Genomic DNA, 6,089 nt, shown 5'->3' on the forward strand with positions numbered 1-6,089 from the left:
CCCTCCCCCACGTCACACCTCTCTTTAATAAGCGGCTACCCAGAGGGACCTCCAGTTCCCTACATGGCAACACATCCAGGTCTTCAAGGTTGTTCTTCGCTTCCTTGGGAACACTGGGGCTGTCCGTCGCGGACGTCATCCCTCTTTTTTTTTTCTCACTCTCCTACGTCTATAACACCCTCTCTCCATCCCCCTACAGGCGTTGAGCCGTGCCCCCCAAGTAGGCCTGCAGAAGTTGCCTCTTTTCTTTTCCTCAGCCTCTCCTCCTTATCCTGCTACAAACGCGTCCATATTGGGTCGTATCTGACGGTGAAAAAGCGAATATACTTCAACCTGAACATAAACAAGTCGGCAAAATCGGCAATTTACTTAGGTATATCTAAACTTCGCTAAGTGAAAATTTGGCTGTGTTTTTTTAATATAGTCGCCAAAGTATTTATATATACCAAACTACGAAGTTCGTTGCTTACTTTGTTCAAGCATTTAAACAAGACAACGGTAAAAAAACTCGACCTCAGTTGTCATATAAGTAACACAGGACAACCAGACTACTTAATCCTAACTAAATTGGGAATTTTCGCCTATTACTTGAAACTGGCGCTGAAAAATCCTCTTGTCCGGACAATATACCCAATGCATTTTTGAAAGCAACGCAGAATGAATGTCAATGTTCTTACTGATATTATATAACAATTATTGAAAATTGACGAAATCCTGGAGGAATGCAAAACAGCCAAGGTTATTCCTTTTCACGAATGCAGTGACCTTATTAACAGATCAAATTACCGACCGATCTTGCTTACTTGTACCACAGCTTTTAAGGATGGAAGGATCCTTCATCACATTTTATCGTCTGTAGAAAAAAAAATTAATTATCCCGAATCAGCATGGCTTTCGGAAAGGTCTATCTACAACTACTCGATTGAGACAATCCACTACTTAGCGAATGAACAAATGTGGCCAAACGGACATATATTTTTAGACCCATCCAAAACATTCAACTGGGTTTCTCATCCGAAGTTACTTCATAAACTTACTCGCTGACCGATAACCCCGCAGCGGTGGTCTGGTGGCTAAGGTACTTGGCTGCTGACCCGCCGGTCGCGGGATCGAATCCCGGCTTCGGCGGCTGCATTTCCGATGGAGGCGAAAATGCTGTAGGCCCATGTGCTCAGATTTGGGTGCACGTTAAATAACCCCAGGTGGTCGAAATTTCCGGAGCCCTCTACTATGGCGTCTCTCACAATCATATCATCGTTTTGGGACGTTAAACAGCATATATCAATCAGACAATACCTCGGGGATAACAACATCACCATGTGTACGAAAAGTTATCTTTCGGTATGCCATCAGTATCGTCATCACTAAAAAAATCACCCTTCGGATTACGGTGTTTGGCTGTCTTTGGCGTTCCACCTGGGCGCCGTCTTAGCTGATATGATTTTTCTTCTATTTATTAACTATTTACTCTATACTCTCTTTCTTGCCCCGATTTCCCCACCCCCAGTGCTGGGTAGCAAACCGGATGCCAATATCTGGTTAATGACCGGCTTTCCTGTTCTCTCTCTCTATCTTAATGAGTTACGCATCAACTGTAACGCAGCAGTAAGAATGTTTGGAGATGATTGCATTATCTATAAGGAAAGAACCTGCCGTGAAGATCAGATAATTCTAAACACGGCCCTTGAACATATAACACAGTGGTGGGCAGATCCCACGTACCTCAATTGGGAATCGATGTTATGCAAAAGATGCGGAGAAAAGGTGACTGTGGTGTAATTTAAATTGAGCGAAACGTTAAGAAGTTACAATGTAAAAATTTTTACGCACAGGCATATGTTGAATAGTCGCATATGTTTTATGTAACCAGTCATTTACAGTTGCGTAATGATGCCAACAGCAACATGAGTTTTAGCAACACCAGATGTAGGCTATTTTGTGCTTGTGCTCACGAGGATGGCAGCCCTGGACACTGCTACGTAAACCAACACCAGCGGATGGCGCTTAAATACAATTATTTTATTTTTATTTATTTACAATACTGCTGACCCCAGTTAAGGGGTCGTAGCAGGGTGGAAAGAAACGTGTGCTACATTTCACAATAAAACAGACAAAACGAACGCATAACATAAGCAAAAAAAAAACCAACCAGATTGAACTGATTGCCAATTCACAGTGGCGCGTGAATAAGATCTTGCGAAGGGCACAAAAAAGAAAAGAAGAAACCGATACACGCATTGCAACAACACACACTGCAAAAAGAAGAGTACACATTATTGTCCGGCGAGTGCAATATACACCGAGAACCAGAACACGTATCAAGTGATCAACAAGACAGAAAAGTTTAAAAGTCAAGTAGGCTTTCAAATTTGTTAATATCAGTTTGCTCGACAACATGACTTTCAAGGCTATTCCATTCATTCACTGTTCTTGGAAAAAAAGAATACTTAAAGACATTGATTCTCGGCTGGAAGGGGGTTAAGTTCAGCGAGTGACGGTGGCGGGATGAATGACCTGAAGAAAAATACGTTATGTATTGATGAGTATCGCTTTTGAGAAGGTTCTTCACAATTTTAAAAAGAAAGCGTAAGCGGCATAATTTATTTCTGTCTGCAATGTTCAATAAACCAGCCTTGACTGTCAGTTCCGAAACTGATGCGCGGCCATAGCAATTAAAGATAAAACGGACTGCTTTATTTTGTACACGATTTAATTTAGATAAGTTAGCCGCCGTGAAAGGGTCCCAAATTACATTTCCATAATCGAGAATTGGTAACACGATGCTTTTATAGGCTAGTAATTTTACGCTTGTTGGAGCATTTCTGAGAGACCTTTTCAAGTAGTGAAGTTTATACATTGATTGATTTGCAACGTTTGTAATGTGTTTATCCCAATGCAAGTTGTTACATATATGTAAACCAAGGTATTTATACTCAGTTACTCACGTTATAACGTTATTCTCGACTGTGTAATTGAAAATAAGGGGTTGCTTCTTGTTTGTGATTGACATAACAGCACTTTTTTTATGATTAACAGACATCTGCCATGTGTTGCACCACTGAATAACATCGTTCAGCTTCAAATTAAGGTTAATCTGGTCATCCAAAGAGTCTACAGCAGAATAAATCAGACAATCATGAGCGTACAACCTAATTTTCATGTCATGCTCGCCAACAATGTCGTTAACATAAAGAAGAAATAACAACGGACCCAGAACCGAACCCTGGGGTACACCCGAAGTTACAGGTACTATTTTAGAAGGAGTGTCGCTGAAGATGACATATTGGTAACGAGAAGTAAGGTATGATTTAATCCAACTGCAAAGTTTATCATTTTTAAGAATGGCACGTAGTTTGATCATTAGTTTTACATGAGATATCTTGTCGAACGCTTTCGCGAAATCTATAAATATCACATCTGTTTGCTTACGGTCATTGATAGTCACGGCGAAGTCATGTACGGTTTCGACAAGTTGGGTCACAGTGGAAAAGCCGCGCCTAAAACCATGTTGCGCTGAAGAGAGAATCGAATGCGTTGTTAAAAAAGTAGATATGTGCTTATGAATGATATGCTCTAATAATTTACAACAAGTGCTGGTTAAAGCTATAGGACGGTAATTCGTAACTGACTGTTTATCCCCTTGTTTAAATAGGGGTTTAATTTTGGACACTTTCCAATCTTCCGGCAGGACGCCAGTTGAAAGAGACAAAGTAAAAATAATAACAAGAAATTTGGCGCACCACTCCGCGTATATTTTTAGAAATGCATTGGGTGTATCATCAGGTCCTGGAGATTTTTTTTTCATCTAAGTTGAGGAGCAGATTAAGTACACCGGGTTCGGTAATTATAACATCCTCAACAGATGGCAGCATTCTATATTTATCGAAAGGCGGGATAGTTTCGTCGTCAACTGTAAATACGGACTTGAAGTTTTCGTTAAATGAATTCGAGATTTCTGTAGAATCTGAGGTACAGATGCTATCTATTACGAAAGTGCTAGTTTCCGAGTGCTTAGGGCTTATACTTCGCCAAAATTTGGAGGGCGATTCTTTAATCATGCTGCTCAAGCGCACAGTGTAGAATGTACGCCGCTCTGTTTGCAGTAGGTCTTTTAGTTTACGAGAGAGTTGGGAAATTTCTTCCTTTAGCTTCGTATTACGATTTATTAGTATTAGTATTACGAATTAACGTTACTCCAACGTGACGGCTGTATTACAGGATCAAATGTGTAACGTTTATAAATGTGGAGAGTCGGGACAGCTACTCCAATTGACATTTCACGAACACTATGCCTGAATCTGTTTTCAAAGCAGGTCCGAGCCCCGGCGAGGCTCTGCGGTATAGAATAGTAAATTTCCGCGCAGAATGCTTGGGTTCGATTCCTGTTGGGAACACAGCATTCATTCGTCGCATTAATAGGACCAGCGCGGCTAATGTTGGTTTTTTTAACACTCTCGCATTTAAATTACCGATGTCGGCTTTCTCTGTTCCTCGGTAGACATAAACTGTCAAACACCTGTGGTGCATACCCGCATACCTATGGCACATAACCGCCCGTAGTATACGGTTATGTACCACACGTGTCTGGCAGGAAGGGTTTGATGACGTACACGACGGCATTGTTACATTATTTATGCCACGACCGACGAGTAACATTCGTCAAATAATCTTACCCTCCCATACTAATCTTGGTTTGCCCAAAGGTAAGGGGGTGATCTCGAAATCACCCAGACGCAGGCGGCTGGATAGATAGATAGATAGATAGATAGATAGATAGATAGATAGATAGATAGATAGATAGATAGATAGATGGAATGCCTGCGGTGCACGAAAAATGCTTTGCAATCACTTATTTATTTATTTAGTCAATACTGCCAACTTCTATGCGAAGTCGTAGGCAAGAGTGGGTACATATATATTCATTTGATATTACATTTTACAATGCAAGAAAACAACAGGAATGACTTCTAACGAAAACAATGCGTCGAGGGAAAAAATTTCGAAGAATTCTAACATCGATACATTGAAAGCATGAGTCAATGTAACACGTTCTGCCCCTTTTGGACAGTGTCACAGAACGAGCGCTCAAAATGGGCGCGCCGCGAAATTCTTGCGATAACGCGCCGGAGTGACGCCGCGAGGTCAACGAAAAAGAAAGAAAAAGAAAACAAACATCTAAAGGCTCCCCGGGCGCGCGAGCCTCTCCTCTCGGAAGCGTGGCTTCGCCGACGAACCTCCTCACCCCACAACGGCGGCCGAGCAAGCACTGGAGTTTTCTAGAAGGAAAGGGGCGTGGTCATACCGAGTTGAGTCACCCGCCGCGGAGGGCATCCCAACCGTCTCGCCCTCTCCCCAGCCTTCGCTGCGTATCGCGCCGACGAAATGACGAGAACCTTCTGGAATGTCGTGCGGACGGTATTTAACCGAGCAGCAGAGACGAGAGATCAGGAGAAGACGGAAGTTAGCGCCAGAGCGCGTAGAGTATCCCGCCGTGTAGTCGGCGAAGGTTTTGTCCGTAGGGACAAAGCAGGAGAAGACGTGAGGTTTCCTGGAAGAGAAACTTCGGAGGAGAAGACGGAAGTTAGCGCCAGAGCGCGTAGGGTATCCCGCCGTGTAGTCGGCGAAGGTTTTGTCCGTAGGGACAAGGCAGGAGAAGTGAGGTTTCCTGGAAGAGAAACTTCGGAGGAGAAGACGGAAGTTAGCGCCAGAGCGCGTAGGGTATCCCGCCGTGTAGTCGGCGAAGGTTTTGTCCGTAGGGACAAAGCAGGAGAAGACGGAAGTTAGCGCCAGAGCGCGTAGGGATTCCGCCGTGTAGTCGGCGAAGGTTTTGTCCGTAGCGACAAAGCAGGAGAAGAGGAAGAGGATTTCCACCTGAGGGGTGAAGGCTCGAGCTACAGGCAAGAGCGTGTGTCTACCGCTATCGAGCGAAGACGCGTGGCAACAGCTGCGTGTGTGAAGCCGACGTGTTTCCGGGCGAAGAAGTTTGAAGCCTGGAGAGTGGCCTATTGAACACGTGAGGTTTCCTGGAAGAGAAACTTCGAGGGCAGCGGAACGACAGCAACGCTGGACTTTGAGTGAGTGATTCTCGG

This window comes from Rhipicephalus microplus, chromosome X (genome assembly GCF_043290135.1).
Source record: "Rhipicephalus microplus isolate Deutch F79 chromosome X, USDA_Rmic, whole genome shotgun sequence".
NCBI lineage: Eukaryota > Metazoa > Arthropoda > Arachnida > Ixodida > Ixodidae > Rhipicephalus > Rhipicephalus microplus.